The sequence below is a fragment of the Mobula birostris genome, chromosome 15 (assembly GCF_030028105.1).
Source record: "Mobula birostris isolate sMobBir1 chromosome 15, sMobBir1.hap1, whole genome shotgun sequence".
NCBI lineage: Eukaryota > Metazoa > Chordata > Chondrichthyes > Myliobatiformes > Myliobatidae > Mobula > Mobula birostris.
In genome coordinates, this window is record NC_092384.1 from 32,096,480 (window position 1) to 32,118,555 (window position 22,076).

Sequence of the window (22,076 nt, forward strand, 5' to 3'; positions counted from 1 at the left end):
CACCACAATGAATGAAAGCTCCCAGCTTTATTTTGACTTATCTTAGTATTTTTCAACAATGATATTTCTCCTGGAAACTTAATAAAATTAGTTATACTGTGTGTTTGTATAAGTAACTGGAAGTTTTGTACCTATAGGAGAATTAATTTTCATGTTTCTTGTTATTAATGCTCAGCAATTTCTGTCTTTCTGAATGAATAACTTTACCTTGTGTAATATAATGGTCACTCAACAAATAATTTTTTTGCCTGATTGTTTTTTATTTGACTATTTAACTGTTTTTCCTTTACTTTTCTTTTGTAATCATATTATAGATTTAAAGACAAGTCCTAAGATTCAATATTATCATCCAGCTCACTAGGTGCTTTAAAAAAAACTCAGATTTATTTTATAGGAAGAACTTTCCATTGCAAACTGCATTTTTCATTCTCAGGGTATTCAATAGCACAGCAAGCTTTGAAGTTGATTTTGTAAAATCACTGTCACTACAGCTTAGGTAACCACAGAACTAATTTAGCCTCAATAAGAAACTAACAGAATCAATGGAGTAAATAACCAGGTAATCTACTTTTCTTGATGTTCTATGAGGAACTAATGTTAACAATGTAAGTTCTTTAATAGGGCTTTTAGATAATACAGATTTCCCCCGCCATCCGAAGGTAGAGCGTTCCTATGAAACGGTTCGTAAGCCGGAATGTCGTAAAGCAAAGAAGCAATTACCATTAATTTATATGGGAAAAATTTGTGAGCATTCGCAGACCCAAAAATAACCTACCAAATCATGCCAAATAACACATAAAACCTAAAATAACAGTAACATATAGTAAAATCAGGAATGATATGATGAATGCACAGCCTATATAAAGTAGAAATACTTTTCCACAATAATTGCCGCACTGTTCTCTGTAGTGAAAATCTGACGCAAGTGCTCTCGGCAGAAACACGGCGCAAGTGCACTCCAGTAACCTTTAAGCTATGAAGCTGCCAAATCATACCAAATAACACCCAAAAATACACAGAAATAATGTATGTACAGTGTAGTATCACTTACCGGAATTGGGACAGCACTGAGCACACTGTTCGCTACTGCATTCAGTTTTGATTGTTATCCTTTACTCTTCCAATTGCATCAGCTCTTCATCTATCAGTTCTTGATCATAGATGCCAAAACCTCTTCAACATCACCTTCGTCAACTTCCACAAGCCAAACTCACTTTGTCCTTACGTCGTTCACCATGATCGAAACGCTTAATTATGTCTAGTTTTACGCTAAGTGTAACACCCTTACGAGCTCTTTCAGGTTTTTCTGACACCTTAGAACTCATCTTGCTAACGGATGCTCACAGGCACGTGTTTAAGCAATGCCAGCTAGAATGCAGTTCCAAATCTGGGGGAGACCGACTGCTCGGGGCACGCGCTGCCTTTTTTCGTAACAGTGAAAGCACCTTCTGTTAGCAAAAACAGGTAACTAATGTAGGTCTTTCGTAACAGTGAGGTTTCGTAAAGCGAACGTTCGAAAAGCGGGGGACACCTGTAAACAATTACTGTAACAAGCGTTAATGTTATTCCAAAGATAACACTCTTGGTAGTACATTACACTTTTAGTACTGCACAATCTTGATTACGTTTTCATGTTTGAGACAGTGCCTTAAAACTAGAATATCTGACTTAGGGATATGAGTTCTTTGTCAATATTTGGGCAAAATTTCCTTCTTCTAAGCGACCCCTCCCACTTCGTAAATCAATGACTTTTGTCTGCAAGTAGATTTCAGGATCAAAGTGCTAGCTTGGCCTGACAGCAGATATTTATGTATAAATGGTGGAAATCTGAAGTTTCCATTTGGAATTTGCCTGCATCAGGTTATACCTGCCATTGAAGCACTCTTCCAATTGCATAGAAGATGATAAACAGCTGTGAGGAATACAAGGCAAAACATAATCTTTCACTAGCCATATAGGTCAGCAGTATGTGCAGGTGGTTTATTGAAGCTCATTGTGTCTTTACCTGCTTCCTTCATACTTTCATTCCGTCCTTCTCTTCCTAGCTCATGGATTTTCTCATTACAGGTTGACCTTCACTAATCCGGCACCATTGGGACCTGAGGAGTGCCGGATTAGTGAAAATGCTGAATTACAGAAGGATCACATTAAGCATAATCAGTGCCGGATTACAGGTAGTCGGATTAGTGAAGGTCGACTGTTCTGCTTTTACCTGTTACCCATTCTCTTACCCCTTCCACGGGGCTACCAAGTCTTTGGTACTTGGTCTGTAACTTAGGAATCTTGTTTTCCAAAAGTGGTACTGCTGTAAATAAATGTAAAATGCTGCATTTAGGAGAAAATAAGACCATTAGATGTAGGAGGAAAATTAGCTCATTCAGCCAATCGAGTCTGCTCTGCCATTTCATCACGATTGACTTATTATCTCTGTCAACCACATTTTCCAGTCTTCTCCCTGTAACCTTTGACACCCATACTAATCAAGTACCTATCAACCTCTGCTTTAAATATACCCAATGACTTGGCCTTCTCAGCCACCTGTGGCAATGAATTCCACAGATTCACCATCTTCTGAAATTCCTCCTCATCGTGTTATAAAGGTCCTTGCTTGAGGGTACAGCCTCAGAATGTGCTAGACTCGCCCCACGATAGGACTAATTCTCTCCACATTCAAAATGAAAACAAAGAAACAAAGATAATATGATGTATCAATATTAAAAGGCAAAGAAAGCTGCAGTGCTGGAAATCTGAAATAAAAACAAGATAGTCGAAATACTCAGCAAGTTAAACAACATGTATTGAAAGAGAATCAGAGTCGTCATTTCAAGTCAATAATTCTTCATCAAGATATTGGCACAGTAGAGGGTTATTTGAGGGGAACACTAATTCCTTTGAAATAACTGTTATGCCATGCATGCCTGAAATGGGTACTTAAGCAAAATTTAAAGAGAAATGCTGGTAAATACTCAGCAAATCAGGAGATGAGAGAAATAGAAAGTCAAGTCAAAGACCCTTTATTAGAACTAAGAAAAAGGGGAGAAAACATTGTTATCCTGAATTTTCTCATTCCTAATTCTCATAGGGTCTTCCAATTGAAAAATTAATTCTTCTATTTCATTGATACTGACCAATTGTTTGCACCATTTTCTGCTTTTTTTTATTTGAGAGTTTCTGTGTTTGCAAGTGCTTTTTGATTTGAACTTGGATACCTAAGCAGTCTTGTCAGTGTAATTTGAATTAACCTTCCCACTATACAAAATGCTCCACAGAAAGTACCATTGTATATCGTTGGTCTTAAGTCTCAAAGTATCAGTGCCTGGTTCAGAGATCACAGTTTCTCTTTTTGTTGCTAACTGATGCTACAGTTCGAATCTTAATCCAGAATGAGAAATATTATGGGATAAAATGCCATCTTTGCATTGAAAAATCATAATAAAACAATTTCATTTGTAATACATTCCTATTTATTAAACATGGAAACTTGTACCCCAATTCCTTTCCATCCAGTTACAATAACTGCTGGATCTACGTCAAGATGGTTAGCTTTTCTAAGATAGAATTATTAGTTTCTAGTTCCCTTTTATTAGCTTAAATACTAAACAACTGTTATAAACTATAATGTTATTCTTCATATTTGTGGTTGGCAGCAGTAAAATTTAAGACCTGTCAGTTTTTTAAATTATAGATTGTAAAACGCTTTTCTTAAATTTAGTTGGTTTTGATTCCAGTGTTTCTTTGTTGAAACCTTTTAAATGCTATCCTCAGAAATACTTGGTTTGATGAGTAGTTTTTTGTGTCAGATCTCATTAAATGTAAAAACGCGTTTAATTTATGCATAAATGTAGAATCACAGTGTCAGTATAATTGTAATTTATTGGTATAATAGTTGGCATAATACAGCATGCAAGTCAGTGGAATGAAATACATTGAGTGAAATGGTTCTTTTGTTGACCATTGAACTGTTTCTGCAGTACCTATGTTGCAATCCCACTGCTATCACAGAAATATTAATATGGCATTTTCCGCATGATTCATTGTTGCATGGTCACTTAGGCTATTGAATTATGCCATTAACTATAAGGTAAAGCAAAAACATAAAATAATTGAAGAATTGGAAAAATCACATGCTGATATAGAAACATAGAAAACCTACAGCACAATACAGGCCCTTTGGCCCTCAAAGTTGTGCAGAACATGTCCCTACCTTTGGAATTACTAGGCTTACCCATAGCCTGCTAATTTTCTAAGCTCCATGTATCTATCCAAAAGTCTCTTAAAAGACCCTATCGTATCTGCCTGCACCACCATTGCTGGCAGCCCATTCCACGCACTCACCACTCTCTGCGTAAAACACTTACCCCTGACATCTCCTCTGTACCTACTCCCCAGCACCTTAAACCTGTGTCCTCTTGTGGCAACCATTTCAGCCCTGGGAAAAAACCTCTGACTATCCACATGATCAATGCCTCTCATCATCATATCCGTTAATCAAAGTGGATAGGTTTTTGCAGAAGATAGGTGTAGGGAAATGAAACATTTGATTATAGTTAATTGTACCATTGGTTAATCGGGGCAGCTGCTTATTTGGGACAACACTTAAAGAGCAAAAATGAATCAAGAAAATGCCCGGGATTCCTTTTGTTTATTTGGGACACTATGCCACTTAATTGGGGCAAGAAATGTTGCTGAACAATTTCTAACTACAGTTAGATGCATGTACTTATGTGGCCATTAGACATTACACCGTACTTAGAATGAACAGTATTTAAATAGCATCAGTTGCACGTGTTCAAAACACAGTGATTTTTGTCACTGAGAGATAATAAGTAAGACAATTCAGAACCGCTTTGCTCACTGCAGTTTCAAGCATTCAGGCTTAGAGATGCCTATAATGGCTGGGAGTGAAAATGAAATGATTCTATTACTTCAACAAGTTAGGAACTATTAAGAATTCTGAAGGTATGGGCAATCATTTTGAATGTTACAATGAAAATGAAAATTTGGAGGATGCAGTTATCGATAGCATTATATGAAGGCTGTCCATTATCTACACTAGGTGTCTATACTGGTTTTCATTTACAGGCATATACAGACAATCAGATACACTGGACGAAAAATATTTATTTTGGTGTACCAAGGTATATTATTTACATCTTGCATAGAATTTCACTCTTGAGAGAGGTTCTACCTGTAAACTAAACTATAAATGAATGGTTAAAAGTATCACTAGTTAATGGACAGTATCATCACTGAAGAGGCTTCATTTTATTGGTATTGGACATTATGTGTCGAGGCAGTGTGAAGAGTAATAGGCAAGATGGTGACAATTACATGGTTCTTAATGATAAAATTATCTGAAATATAATTTTATCTGTGAGCTGATTTGTATGCATTTCCAGACACTCTTCCCTCAGCTCTAATATATTTAGACTGAGAGCATGAAAACACTCTGCAGTTCAGTGTCAGTTACAAATTTCTGACAGTCAACTATTTTGGAGATAAAGACAATTAAATGAAAACGTAAGATTTTTGTAATATTAGCTTTATTAGTCAGATGTACATTAAAACATACAGTGAAGTATGTCATTTGCATCAAATCAAATCAACAAATATTGTGCTGGGTAGCCCGCAAGAGTCCATAAGACTATAAGACATAGAAGCAGAATTAGGCCATGCAGCCCATTGAGTCTGCTCCACCATTCCATCATGGCTGATCCCAGATCCCACTCAACCCCCATAAACCCGTCTTCTCGCCTTATCAGTGGTCCCCAACCACTGGGCCGCGGACTGGTACCGGGCCGCAAAGCATATGCTACCAGGCCGCAAGGAAACGATATGATTTGGCGATATGAAACAATATGAGACAGCTACACCTGTCCTCATTCCCTGTCACGCACTGTTGAACTTGAACATAGTGTTGCTAACTGTCCTGTATTAGCCGGGACATCCCGTATATTGGGCTAAATTGGTTTGTTCCATATGGGACTGCCCCTGTCCTGTATTTTCCCCGCTAAGGTAGAGCGTTCCTATGAAACTGTTCATAAGCTGAAATGGCGAAAAGTGAAGAAGCAACTGCCATTAATTTATATGGGATACATTTTTGAGCATTCCCAGACCCAAAAAATAACCTACCAAATCATACCAAATAACACATAAAACCTAAAATAACACTAACATGTAGTAAAAGCAGGAATGATATGATAAATACACAGCTTATATAAAGTAGAAATAATGTATGCACATTGTAGTTTCACTTAACAGAATCGGGAAGATTAAGCCAAAACCGATTTGTAGAAAAAAACCCGGCACATACATGCATGCGCACGTCACGTATATGCACACAGGTGGCTGCACAAAGCTAGTCTTTCTTGGGGTAAACACAAGTGTCCCGTATTTGACTGTTACTTTTGTCCCTTATTTGGGAGTGAGAAAGTTGGCAACCCTACTTGAGCACCCCCACCCCTACCCCAACCACCCTTGCCCCCACTCCCTGGTCGGCCGGTCCGCAAGAATATTGTCAATATTAAACCGGTCTGCAGTGCAAAAAAATTTGGGGACCCTTGCCCTGACCAATCAGGAAATGATCAACTTCAGCCTTAAATATATGCATGGAGTTGGCCGCCATCACAGTCTGTGGCACAGCATTCCACAAATGTACTCTTCTCTGGCTAAAAAAAGTATCCTCCTTCCCTCTGTTCTAAAGGGTCACCCCTCAATTTTGAGGCTGTGCCCTCTAGTTCTGGATACCCCCACCACAGGAAACATCCTCTCCACATCCATCCTGTCTAGCCCTTTCAATGTTCGGCAGGTTTCAATAAGATCCCCCCACATTCTTCTAAATTTCAGTGAGTACATGTCCAAAGCTGCCAAACGCTCCTTGTATGTTAACCCCTTCATTTCCAAAATCATCCTTGTGAACTTCCTCTGGACTCTGTCCAATGACAACACATCCTTTCTGAGATATGGGGCCCAAAACTGTTGACAATACGCTTGTTTTTGTATTCTATTCCCCTTGAAATAAATGCCAACACTGCATTTGTCTTCTTTACCACAGACTCAACCTGTAAATTAACCTCCTGGGAGTCTTGCACGAGGACTCTTAAGGTCCTCTGCAGCTCAGATGTTTGAACCTTCTCCCCATTTAGATAATCATCCACACTATTGTTCCTTTTACCAAAATGTATTATCATACATTTCCCAAAACCATATTCTATCTGCCACCTTTTTGTCCATTCTTCCAAATTGTCTAGGTCCTGCTGCAAACGCATTGGTTCCTCAGCACTACCTACCACTTCACCTATCTTCATATCATACACAAATTTTGCCACAAAGCCATCAATTCCATTATCTAAATCACTGACAACGTGAAAAGCAGCAATCCCAATAGTGACCCCTGAGGAACACCACTAGTTACCGGGAGCCAACGAGAAAAGGTCCCCTTTATTTCCACTCACTGCCTCCTGCCTGTCAGCCATATCAGTATCTTTCCTGTAACGCTATAGGATTTTATCTTGTTAGGCAGCCTCATGTGTGGCACCTTATCAAATGCCTTCTGAAAATCTTAAGTAAATGACATCCATTGCCTCTCCTTTGTCCACCCTGCTTGTTACTTCCTCGAAGAAATCCAACAGGCAAGATTTCCCTTACAGAAACTGTGCTGACTTTGACTTATTTTATTATTAGTCTCCAAGTACCTCAACCTCATCCTTAATAATAGACTCCAACACTTTCCCAACATCTAAGGTTTTGCTATCTGGCCTATAATCTCCTTTCTTGTGCCTTCCTCCCTTTTCGTAAAGAGTGGAGTGACATTTGTAATCCTCCAGTCCTCCGGGACCATGCTAGTAGAATCAAGTGTAGCTACACTTCTGGTGCCAACATAGCGCACCCACAACTCATGAACCCTAACTCTACATTGTTGGAACGTAGGAGGAAACCTACATGGTCATGGGGAGAACACACACACTCCTTACAGGCAGTAGTGGGAATTGTACCCCGATAGGTGATTGCTGGTGCTGTAAAGTGTTGCGTCAATGGCTACACTACCGTGCCACTGCAGTTTATTAATTCGGTCTTCCAATTAAAATCCTGGGTTGTTGAGGAAGAATCTTTTTTGAGGGCAGTTCTGTGGTGGATCCTAATTAGGTCAGTACTTGTCTTTTTGGTTCCTTAACTACAGTTGAAGTCAGAAGCTTACATACACTGTGGCCACATACATTTAAACTCAGTTTTTCACCATTCCTGACATTTAATCCTAGAAAGCATTCCCTGTCTTAGGTCAGTTAGGATCACTACTTTATTTTAAGAATGTGAAATGTCAGAATAATAGTAGAGAGAATGATTTATTTCAGCTTTTATTTCTTTAATCACTTTCCCAGTGGGTCAGAAGTTTACATTGTCCATTTGGAAGCCCCATTTGCGACCGAGCTTTAACTTCCTGGCTGATGTCTTGAAATGTTGCTTCAATATATCCACATAATTTTCTTTCCTCATGATGCCATCTTCATTTTGTGAAGTGCACCAGTCCCTCCTGCAGCAAAGCACCCCCACAACATGATGCTGCCACCCCCATGCTTCACGGTTGGGATGGTGTTCTTGAAGGCAATGCAACCAAATACTAACAAAGTGTATGTAAACTTCTGTCCCACTAGGAAAGTGATGAAAGAAATAAAAACTGAAATAAATCATTCTCTCTACTATTATTCTGACATTTCACATTCTTAAAATAAAGTAGTGATCCTAACTGATTTAAGACAGGGAATGTTATCTAGGACTAAATGTCAGGAATTGTGAAAAACTGAGTTTAAATGTATTTGGCTATGGTGTATGTAAACTTCTGACTTCAACTGTATATGCCTTCGAGATGCAAGCCCAAGAGGATTCCTGATGTTGAGCAAAATTGTTTACTGTAAATTTTTTTGTGTGTTATAGAAGTTGTCTAGTCACTGCTAATTGGGCAAAATGGCTGCAACATTGTTCTGCTGATGAGATTGTATTGCCAGCAGAGTTCTCTGAGATTTATTAGGAACTCATCAAGTCGTATTGAAACTGAAGAATAGCTACATTTGAATTCTATCTTTTAACTGTATGTATACGTGCATGTATACTTGAAGGATAAACACAGCTGAAATTTACTGTTGAGTCTTTTTATTTTTGTAATACATTAAGCTAATTTCAGCAAAGGTAGAAAAATACTGCTGGTAGATGTTGAACATTTCTCCCTGCATTCGTTGTTATTAGTGTTATTTACAGCATATTAATCAAACATAGTCTCCAATTTTGACCATTTGTTTCTCAAAATATGAGGTCCCTCTCGAGAGAACCAGATTTCCCAAGCAAGATCAACATCTTCTAAATGGGTATTTAGCAGACCAGGCTTTAAAATGAGAAGCTACTTGATATTAGCCCTCCTTTGATTTTTGATGTATCTACTGTTATATACCAAACTCTAACTGGCTTTTAATAAGTCTTATCCCTTCGCTATATGTTTTCATTTCTGGCTTGAAGGAAATGTGTATTGTTTAGAGATGCAGATGATGCAATTCCTATTAATAAGTATTAATCTCATTAAAAAGTTATTATTATTTCTGAACGCAGTATCTCACTAGGTATTAGCTGTACAATCAACAGATGGAAAAACTAAATTCAATGCTTCTCTGTAGTTTGACATAGACCTGCAGTTGAGAGGCAGAGAAATTTCAGGGAAATTATCAAGCTCACATGAAGTGCAAACTGGTGTATTCACATTACAACGAGAGAGAGAACAAGGCGCATCCGTAGACAACAGTGCACACGGGGGGCGGGGGGGAGAGTCATTAGAAATTGATCCATACAATACTGGCTCAAAACCAATTGCCTTGGTTTTCCAAATAAAGAGTTGAGAAAACATCTACTTAACCTTCACTTGATGTTAGATAATTTCTGACAATTTCCTGACAGTGAAAGGAACAACTGATGAAGAGAAACTAATTCCAATGGCTGAAAGGTCACTCACCAGAAAGCATGACCAAGAAGCAACATGCAAAGGAAATAGACAAGATATTGGGAAACACAAGAGTTTCTGTAGATGCTGGAAATCCAGAGTAACACACACAAAATGCTGGAGGGACTTAGCAGGTCAGGCAGCATCTATGGAAAGGAATAAATAGTTGAAGTTTCAGGCCAAGACCCTTCATCAGATTAAATATTGGTAAATTTTGAAGGTGATTTCAATTTCAAAGTCACTGGTTTTGGGGTATAGATCAGGATTCAACAGTTGTCTCCAAAAAGAATTAGATAAATACTTCAATGATTACAAAATTGTAATATACATCAAAAAAAGAAATTGGGTATTGAGTCTAACTGGATTGCTTTTAGAAAGAGCTGGGCAGATTCGATGGGCCTGGTATTCTTGCTCAATGCTGTTCTCTTCCATGGTTTTGTAGTTCATTCACAATAATCTTCAATTCAAATGGGAGTGAATTAACAAAAACTAACCAAGGGATCATCCAAGAAAAAGACTTGCAATTCTTTTGCATTTTTCATAATTTGTGGTTTCCCAAAATGTTTTACAGTTTATATCATAATTTTGAGGTATAATTACAGTTATGTTAAAAAAAATCCAGTTTTTCACAACAAATAACTTCATCCAAGAATTAGATCTGATAAAGATGATCTCTTTTGGGAGGTAATTGTTGGCCGGGACAACGGAGATAATTTATCTGCTCATCTTCGAAATGGTATTTTGAAATACTTTGCAGGTACTTGAATGGGCAAATGGGGCATCAATTTAATATTTCATCAAGTGGTTGGCACCTCGCAAAATTGTAACACTTCCTCAGTCATGTACTGAGGAGTGAGTTCAGCTCCACATGGCATTCTGAGATGGTACCCGCCATCTTCTGAATCAAATGGCAATGGTAGAATTACTGCTGATGGCCTTTCTATATAATGTACTGTAAAAAGATATTATTTTTTTTAACACTTCCTTTACCTTAAGAAATGTTTTTGGAAATAAATCTTATGGACAAATGCTCCAAAATTTAGAAATATTATAAATGAAAAGTACTAAATGGAAAATGAAACCAATGAGAGGAAATTAATTCACAGGATGAGGTTTCAATAGATACAGTTATCAAGCTTGGCTCACTTTTGAGTCAAGTGCTATCCTCAGATGACATAATAAAACAGAGCTTCCTCCTTTAGTGATTCAGAATTAGGCATTCAAAGCTGGTGTTTCTCTTAACATTCTAGCTGGCATTCTTCATTACTATCGTCACTGAAACTTGGTTTAAGTAATTGTTCACTTTGTAATTTGTTAGATTTTGCCTTGCACAAGACAGCTGCTATATTCAACTACATAACTGTACTTCAAAGTAATTCATTGTGTCTAAGGCATTAATTCATTTTGCTTTTTAGACAATATGTACACAGCCAATCATATGAAGATTTTTGGTAATTAAGCCCGATCATCGATAGTAAATCCTGATGTTCCATTTGAATTTGGATTTAATATTTTTCAAATATAAATTATATCGTCCATATACAGTATTTGTATTGCTGATCATTTTGCAAACATTCTAAATGTAGCAAATAAGGAGGATTCAACAGGATATGCAAATTTATGGTAAGCTGCATAATAGACCTTTTTGATCTACAACAGATGAATTGGGAATAGGATGCATTTACTCTCATGCTGCTTGCTGTGACTTTTCCTGTTATAACCATACTGCTGTGTTTCCATTATAATATATTTCAGAATTTACTATACAAACTATCTTGAAAAAGATTTCTTGTATAAATGGAGCAAAGGAGCAACTTCTTGTTTCGGAATACAATCAACTAATGATCATTTTAAAATGTTTGTATGAAGTAAATGAAATAATCAACATGTTGAGTAAGAATTGGTGAGCAATATGCAAGCAGTGATTTTCGATGGAGAGGATTTGGATTAGACTGATGTGCTTTGAAGTTTGTTAGAGGAAGTAAATGGATATGTCCATTTAAACTATTTATGTAAGCTAATACAATTGCTTTCATAGTGTAATCACTTCTTTATTCCCAGCAGGTCATCTGGCCATTTTAGCATCCTCCTAAGATACTGGTGTTTCATTCATGTGGGAAATATGAAACTATCAAAATAAGACAAATGAATCATATCTGTTTGAACAGCTGCTATATTGAAGCTTGCTTATGTTCTAGTGAATACGATCAGAACATGTGCCAAATAATACAGGATATGTATATTTTAAAAGTATCAAATTTGACAAGATTTAATCATTCATATATTTTGACTTTACCTATAACAATGACCATACCTGTTGGTGGAAGTCCTTGTTTTTCCATGTTATTTGGAATATTTTATATCTTAAAATTCATTTAAATTAATCAACATTCTAGTAAAGAATTTCCATTCATTTATTCTGCTTTCATTTTGATTATGAATGTTTTGCAAGTAAAAGTTGAAACTTTATTGAAAACAGATTATAATTCTGATTGTATTTACAGTTTTTAAATGAAGCCATTAAGCAACCATCCTCTTGCATGTTCACTGTCCTCACTACCAATGCACATTAACTGCGGTGTGTACCATCTACAAAATGTATTGCAGTTACTCACCTGCCTTTAACAGCATTTCTCACACCTTGATTTTTTACCACCAGGAAAGACAATGACTTCAGGTGTATGGGATCTTCATTAGTTGCATGTTCCTTGTAGGTTGCACACCATCTTGACTTGGAAATTAATTACCATTCCTTCATTGTTGCTGGCTCAGAATCATGATACTTCCTAATCAACAGCACTTAGGAAATATCTACAGAAGTCCTTCGAAGGTTTAAGAAGATGGCCTCCCAGCACTTCTGTAGAACAATTGTGAAAGTAAATAAATGCAGCCCTTGCTAGGGTCACTCATATCCAGTGTATGAAAAAATTTTGTATTATAAAAATATTTTTATGTGCCTCAATGAACCTGGAGAGCTATGTTGGCTGGAGTCAGGGCCTTGTGCTTTGATTCTTGGTGGGATCACCCATGCCAAATAGATCAAAGGGAAGGGGTCAGACTAAGAGTGGTACACCGTTCCTCCAGCTTTGGGGGTTCAGCTCGGGGCTAACAATCCTGATTGGTCAAAAAATTGTTACAGAAATGGTAATGAAGAATCCTTCTATAACTGTGTGCTCAGTATTCTTGAGTCTCCACTGGCACTTGCATAAGAGAGGCCAATTGCATCATCAAGACAGCACTTCATTTGACCCTTGAAGGGCAGAGGAAACGCAGGAGACTAAAGACAACTTAGCGCCGTATGGTAGAGGCGGAAGTGAGGACCCTGAACCACACCTGGGACATGATAGAGAAGATAACCAAGGACAGAGAGAAAGATGAAAGGCCTTCATTGATAAGTTCCAGCAGCGTATGGGAAGTAAGTAAGTAGGCAGTAAATGGTAGTAGACAATATGTATGAGCAAGTAAAAATGGAAGCTGTCCTTGCTGCTACCAAACATGGAAGTATCAATTTGGTGTTATTTTTGTAAGAATGCAAACTAATGTTTAAAGTTTCAACTGCAAATACAAATTTGAATAATTAACATACTGTAATGACATTAAAAGCCGTTCCAAAGATTGTGGTGTTTATTGGGTGCCTTCTCTAAGAATGCTTGGGAAGATCTGTTGAAAAAAGTATATAATAAGCAAAATGGGGTTCCCATAATTATGAACAGAACAGCCAATTGTACGTTTGTAAAAGTCAAAGTGCTGATTTAACAAATCTAAATTTTGAATTTATAATTTAGCTGTTGGATATTTTCATTCAACTTCACATTCTCCTATCACCTGAAATTGCTGTACCATTGACCACAAGTAATTGTGAAGATTAACTTAACTATTCCCAAATACTAGAGCATTAAAGTTATGACATTATATCCTTGAACATGTTTTGCATAATGGTTAACATTTTTGTTTTTGTAACCTGCCATCTTTGGCAAGTTCATTGATTAGAAATGTTATATGTTCCTGTATGCACAAATGTAATTTCATTATCTTAGAACACAAACTCAACTTATACTCAGGGTTAAAATTAGTCAGTATTATCAATTAAGAGAGAACAAATTGTTGATAAAGACTGCGAAATAGAGGTCATGAAATAAACATTTATGTGAGATAATTGAACCTTTTTTTCACTGAATGGTTTGCTTTCTCATCCACAATATTTCAGGAAACATTTTAAGTACAATGAAAGGTAAAAATAGTAGAAATTCTATGTAATATGGTAATTTTGTAATCATTGATGAATCAAAGATGCAACTTGAGATAACAGTGATGATGTTAGTTGGAAAGCTGCCACGTATTAAAATATTCTTCAGTCCTGTCATTTAAAATGTCATCTGGTATGTATGCTGATCAGCGATTCCTTTTCAAAAATGCTATTTTTTCCATTTATGTGAGCTTTGTTTATGAGATTTTTCTTTTTCACTGTATGACTTCTTCATGAAATAATGTTAGCAGTAGAAAAGGGTTATGCTCCTATCCCTAAGCTGCACTTAGATTGTATAAATTGTTCTGACATCTCTAATATTTTCAAAGCATGTGTAATCCACGTTAATTGAAGCAATATCCTCTCCACCGATGAATTACCTTTATCCAGGCCTATTCAGTCGAATTATGAAGCAATTATAATTTTGAAAGAGCACAACCACTGAGCACAAAAAATTAAACACAGGGAAAGGAGAAGCAATAGCTAGCTAAAATGTACCAACCAGGCACTAGTGATGATGAAGAGCCAAATACCAGGCTCCTCAGCTGTCACTTGATCTTCTACTGCAAAAGATCCGGACTCTTATAATACATTAAGGATGAGTCAACTTTTATCATAAGGCTAGTGTTTGATGTGTTCAAACCAGACCAAGGGTGGTGAACCATTTTGAGAGCATGTACACAAATTGGTGATAATCTTCTAAAAAAAATTCTCTCATGTGCCATGGTAATTTTGAGCAGAGATTATCATGATTGATGAATTAGTAACAGGAATTATGGCATTTTAAAAGAAAGAAAATAGGATGAACTCTTTGCATATTCTTTGTATTCTTTGTTTTACCTTTAATCAAAGTAAACATGAAGCATGAAAGTCTAAAGGAAGCATTTTAGAAAACCTATTCAAAATATTAATCTTTTTAGAAGACAATTGAAAAATATCAATTTCTAAATAGAATTGTTATTCTGCCTCATATATAAGAAATGCGAAGGTGAAATTATAAGCTTTGGTGCATATTCATAGAAGATAAAGAAAAGAGAAATGAACACACTTTACTCAGTGAGACTTGTGTTGCTGCTCTAATGCACAAGTAGTTTATATCTGTCTTGTATTTGGTTGTTTGAGAGCTATGAAGATAGCATTAGTTTATCATTAAGCCTACTCCTATAAGTGGATGTGACTAAGTTCGTCACTGAAAACAATGACTTACATGAACGTGTCGATGAATATACTGTTAAAATTACTATTGCATTCTTCAGACAGTTAAAAGTTTCAGGAATGGAATTCCAGAGTTTCAGAACCTCTTGGACTGGTTTTAATGTAACTAACCAATCTCTTCAAATATTTTCTTGTTCAACTCTTAAGTCAATAAATTTTGTTTCCAAATTGACCTGTTTTGTAAATAATTCAGTTCTGTTTCAAAATTATCCAAATCAATCCACTGCAACATTTCCAAATTCAGTTTGTCAATTACCTGAACTTAGTGAATCTTAAAGAAAATTGTTCAGTAGTTGAATCAATGATACTCCAAAATTGTATCGGAAAGCTCTGAATGTTTGTCTTTTCAATAATTTGAACGTCTTTCATGTTTTCTCTTTCAGCATTACATTTAAATACTTTCAGTTTGATTTTAAAGGCTTTTATATTATCAAGCATAACATCAAGGGTTTCCCAACATTCCTTAATTCAATTTTCAATTCATTTAAATGTGAGGAAAAATTGGCAAAATTCATCAATCTTCAAATCTGCACAACGTCTCACAATTCTTGACAAGAACATTTTTCATTCATCAAAAATGGATTAATTTACTTGCCATATTCTGAAATTTGATTCTCTAGCTTATTACTCACTACTGTAATGCAGTGCATGAGTATGCATTCGCAACTATGCAACTACATGTGTATGTCAACAAAGACCATCAGATACTATAAATACAGACACGTGCATGAGCATACACACCACACGCAGGACACATGTTTCATTCATTATCCATTATGAGACCATTAGACACAGGAGCAGAATTGGGCCATTTGGACTTTCAAGTCTGCACCGCCATTCCATCATGGCCGATTTATTATCCCTTTCAACCCCATTCTCCTGCCTTCTCCCCATAACCTTTGATGCCATGACAAATCCAAGAATCTATCAACCTCTGCTTTAAACAGAATCAATGAGTTGGCTTTCACAGCCATTCATGACCCTCTGGCTAAAAAAGTTCCCATCTCTACTCTAAAGGGACATCCCTATCTTCTGAAGTTGTGCCCTCTCGTCCTAGACTCACCCACTATTGAAAAAATCCTCTCCACATCCACTCTATCTAGGTCTTTCAGTATTCCATAGGCTTCAATGAGATCTCCCCTCATTCCTCTAAACTCCAGTGAGTACAGGCTCAGAGCCTTCAAATGCTCCTCATATGTTAACCATTTTATGGTGAACATATGAGGAGCAATGTCTTCCCCCTTCCCTTCCAGTCCTGAAGATACGGTGTCAGCCCAAATCGCTGACTGTTTATTCATCCCCTTAGAAGCTGCCTGACTTGCCGAGTTCCTCCAACACCTTATGTGTGTTGCATTTCATTCCTGGGATTATTCTTGTGAACTCCCTCTGGACCCTCTCTAATGCCAGCATATCTTTTCCTAGATAAGGGGCTTAAAACTGCTCATATCACTCCAAGTGTGGTTTGTCCAATGCCTTATAAAGCCTCAGCATGACATCCTTGGTTTTGTATTCTAGTGCTCTGAAAATGAATGCTAACATTGCATTTGCCTTCCTTACCACCAACTCAACCTGCAAGTTAACCTTTAGTAATCCTGCACGAGGACTCCCAAGTCCCTTTGCACCTCTGATTTTTGAATTTTCTCGTCATTTAGAAAATAATCCACACCTTTATTTATTCCTTTTGCCGAAGTGCATGACCGTGCACTTCCCTGCTGTATACTCCATCTGCCATCTCCTTGCCCATTCCCCCAATCTGTCTCGTCTTCTGCAAACACCCTGCAAATTTGCCCACAAAGCTATCAATTCCTTCATCCTAATGAATGACATACAGTATAATGTGAAAATAAATGGTCTCAACACCGACTCCTGTAGCACGCATCCAGTCACCAGCAGCCAATCAGAAAAAGACCACTTTTTTCACAGTCTGTGCTTCCTGAAGAGTGTTGTGCCATTGCCTGAATAGTAAAACTTTCCTGGATATACTCTAACCTCTCCATGGCCTTAATACGTTCAGATCTAAAACCTAGTGAAAACCCTGTGTTTTCCATCTGTTGCCGTTTGTGCTTCCCCGCTATCTTTGCTGCTGTACCATCTTCCTGCAGCAGTACTTGTGGTAATTGTGCTCTGTTAAAGAGAAAGAGGCTTTTTGGGGGCCAATGACAACGTAAGAATGTGAGATAAGATCAGCTCAGTATTGTTTGTGTTCTGGTTGAAACCTGGAAACCAGCTTCTGTCAATGATAATCTCATGCTGACATTGAAGATGAACTGTTGTTGGCAGAATGCTAAATGGTGCCAAAGAAGTTACAGGAGTGAGATGAATCAGCTGATTGAGTGGTGTTGAAGCAAAACATTGCCCTCGATGTCATTAAATCCAAGGAATTAATTGCGGACTTCAGGAAGGGGAAGTCGAGGGAACACATACCAGTCCTCAACGAGGGATTAGTGGTGGAAAGGGTGAACAGTTTCAAGTTTCTGGGTGTCAGCATCACTGAAGATCTATCCTGGACCCAATATATTGATGTAATTATGAAGACAAGCCAGCGGTTATATTTCTTTAGGAGTTTGAGACGATTTAGTATGTCACCAAAGACTCTCTTGCAAATTTCTATTATGTACCATGGAGAACATTTACTGGTTGCATTACTGTCTGGTATGGAGGGGCCATTGCACAGGATTGGAAAAGGCTGCAGCAGGTTGAAAACTCAGCCAGCTCCATCATGGGCATTAGGCACCCCAGCATTAAGGACATCTTCAAAAAGTGATATCTCAAAAACGCAGTGTCCATCAATGAGGACCCCCATAACCCAAGACACGTTCTCTTCTTATTACTACCATCGGAGAGGAGTTAGAGGAACCTGAAGAGACATGCTCAACTTTTTTAGGAACATCATTTTTCCCTTCACCATCAGATTTCAGAATGGATAATAAACCAACCAATGAACACTATCTCACTAATTTTTGCACTCTTAGACCATAAGACAAAGGAGCAGAAGTCGGCCATTCGTCCATCGAGTCTGCTCCGCCATTTTATCATGAGCTGATCCATTCTCCTATTTAGTCCCACTCCCCTGCCTTCTCACCATAACCCTTGATGCCCTGGCTACTCAGATACCTATCAATCTCTGCCTTAAATACCCCCAATGACTTGGCCTCCACTGCTGCCCGTGGCAACAAATTCCATAGATTCACCACCCTCTGACTAAAAAAATTTCTTCGCATTTCTGTTCTGAATGGGTGTCCTTCAATCCTTAAGTCATGCCTTCTCGTACTAGACTTCCCCCATCATGGAAAACAACTTTGCCACGTCCACTCTGTTCATGCCTTTCAACATTCGAAATGTTTCTATGAGGTCTCCCCTCATTCTTCTAAGCTCCAAGGAATACAGTCCAAGAGCGGACAAATGTTCCTCGTATGTTAACCCTCTCACTCCCAGAATCATTCTAGTGAATCTTCTCTGTACCCTCTCCAACATCAGCACATCCTTTCTTAAATAAGGAGACCAAAACTGCCCACAGTACTCCAAGTGAGGTCTCACCAGCACCTTATAGAGCCTCAACATCACATCCCTGCTCCTATACTCTATTCCTCTAGAAATGAATGCCAACATTGCATTCGCTTTCTTCACTACTGACTCAACCTGGAGGTTAACTTTAAGGGTATCCTGTACGAGGACTCCCAAGTCCCGTTTCATCTCCGAACTTTGAATTCTTTCCCCATTTAAATAATAGTCTGCCCGTTTATTTTTTCTGCCAAAGTGCATAACCATACACTTTGCAACATTGTACTTCATTTGCCACTTCTCTGCCCATTCTTCCAATCTATCCAAGTCTCTCTGCAGTCTCTCCGTTTCCTCAGCACTACTGGCCCCTCCACCTATCTTCGTATCGTCAGCAAACTTAACCACAAAGCCATCTATTCCATAATCCAAATCGTTGATGTACAATGTGAAAAGAAGCGGCCCCAACACTGACCCCTGTGGAACACCACTGGTAACCAGCAGCCAACCAGAATAGGATCCCTTTATTCCCACTCTCTATTTCCTGCCAATCAGCCAACGCTCTATCCATGTATGTAACTTTCCCATAATTCCATGGGCTCATCTTGTTAAGTAGCCTTACACTACTTATTTAATATATATAAATTAAATAAATGTACTGTATATTTCTTACTGTAATTCATTGTACCTTTTATGTATTACCCTATACAGCTGAGGTAAAAAAGCAAATTTCATGACATATGCCTGTGATAATAAATCTGATTCTGAAGGGGATAAGCAGGGTTTGCTATTAGAAGAATTAATGCTACCTGTCACTTGCTAATGTCACTATGAATGTTATGCAGGCCTTTTCAGGCTGGCAGCCATATCATGGTGACCTTGAGTGCATCTCTCTTATACTGCATTTTTGTTCATGAATGAAAGTAAAGATTATTAACTGTTTGTGTCATGATGTTGAGAGGTAGTAATGAATGAACTATGGTGACTACAATTACCATATATTATGCAAATATTACATAAACTTACTATTTTGTTAACATCGCTTAATGAAAGTTTTGTCTTAATTCTTAGACATGTTTCAACTATTAATTGAATTCATTCATCACCTTTTATCTTCTATCTCCTAATTGCTATAACCAGGATAAGTGAATGAGTGAGAACACGATTGATGGAATATAATGTAGATCAATATGAGGTCATCCACTACTACAGTGTACAAAATAGAAAAAATGATTCAGAGTGGTAGAGCACTACAGCACAGAAATATGCCATTTTATTGAAAATTGTTATTCTGCCTAGTCCCATTGACCCACACCAGGACCATGGCCATCCATATTCCTCCCATCCATGTACTTATGTAAACTTCTCTTAAATAACAGAATTAATGGCTTTGTGGCCATGTTTGCAGACTGTACGAAGATAAGTAAAGGTGCAGGGAGTCTGAAGAAGGACTTGGATTAGGAGACTGGGCAGAGAAGCGGCAGATGGAATATAGTGTAAGGGAGGTGTATGGTCATTCACTTTGGTAGAAGGAATAAAGGCATAGACTATTTTCTGAATGGGGAGCAAATTCAGAAATATGAGGTGCAAAGGGACTTGACAGTTCTCATGCAAGATTCCCTGAACATTAACTTGCAGGTTGAGTTGGTGGTAAAGGAACGCAAATGCAAAGTTAGCATTCATTTTGAGAGGACAATATATAATCAAGAATGTAATACTGAGGCTCTTTAAGGCATTGGTCAGACCACTTGCATTGGAGAGGGTCCAAAGGAGGTTCACGCAAATGATTCTGAAAATGAATGGTTAACTTATGCTGAGCATTGGATGTTCTCGGCCTGTGCTCGCTGGAGTTCAGAAGAATGAAGGGAGATCTCATTGAAATCTGTCAAATATTGAAAAGTATAGACAGAGTAGGTATGGGGAGGACTTTTCCTATAGTGGGTGAGTCTAGGACAAGAAGGCAACCCTTAGAGTAGAGGAATATCCCTTTAGAACAGGGATGAAAAGGAACTTCTTTAGCCAGAGGATGGTGAATATGTAGAATTCTTTGCCACAGGCAGTAGTGGAGGCCAAGTCATTGTGTATATTTAAAACGGTGATTGATAGGTTCTTCATTAGGAAGAGAGTCAAAGGCTGCAGGGAGATGGTTAAGAGGTCTAATAAATCAGACATGGTAGAATGGTGAAGCAGCTTCGGTGGGCTACATGGCCTAATTCTGTCCCTATGTCTTATGGAAATCAAACCAATATTCACCACTTCCTTTGGCAGCTCTTTTCACACACCACCTTCTGAGTGAAGTTGTTTCCTCTCAGGTTCCACTTAGATAGTTCACCTTAACCCTTAATCTATGACCTTTAGTTCTAGTTTCGCCCACCTTCTCTGGAAAAAGCCTGCTTGCATTAACCCTATCTGTACCCCACTTAATTTTTTATGCCTCTCTGAAATCTCCCTCCATTCTCCTGTGCTCCAAGGAATAAAGCGCTAACCTATTCATCCTTTCCCAATAACTCAGATCCTCAAGTCCTGGCAACATCCTTGTAAATTTTCTCTGTACTCTTTCATTCTTAGTGATCTATTTCGTCTTGACATCTTGAAGTTTTTTTTAACTTGTATTTAGGGAAATGTTAATTCTTAAAGGGGGTCTGTGTTTCATTGTACACAAGTCACTGAACATTAACAGACAAATGCAGCAAACAGTTAGGAAATAAAATGGATATGTTGGCTCCTAATACGAAAGGATTTAAGCGCAGCATTAGAGATGTCTTACTGCTATTAAATAGAGTGTTGATGACACACCTGAGTATTGAGTACAGCTTTGGTTGTCTTAAATAAACCAGGAGGCCAAACAGAAGACATTTGTGCCAGTGGGGTAGTGTTACCTGCACCCAGACTTCAGAACAAGAGGTTTCAGGTTTGAATCCAGCCGGCTTCTTGCATGCTTTCCATCATGCTGGGTTGAGTGTCGAGCTAGCAACTAAGCCTCATAAAACAGACGCAGGCTAAAGAAATGGCAGGGTTTGCCGCCCCCCCCCCCAATTGCTCCAAACAAGACACAGGGAGGAATTTTACTACTTTACAAAGAGAAGACATGGAGATGCACTAGACTATCCTAGAATAGCTGGTTTTGAGGCAAGA

At 37.9% G+C, this 22,076-nt stretch overlaps 1 long non-coding RNA gene across 1 annotated transcript in view; it reads right to left on the reverse strand.

Moving 5' to 3' along the window:
* Positions 1 to 13,568: 13,568 nt before the first annotated feature.
* Positions 13,569 to 22,076, reverse strand: part of LOC140210532 (uncharacterized) — a 70,760-nt gene continuing 62,252 nt past the window's right edge. The window contains exon 3 of the long non-coding RNA XR_011889253.1: positions 13,569 to 13,642. This is a non-coding gene — a long non-coding RNA (uncharacterized lncRNA). The remainder of the gene's footprint in view (positions 13,643 to 22,076) is intronic.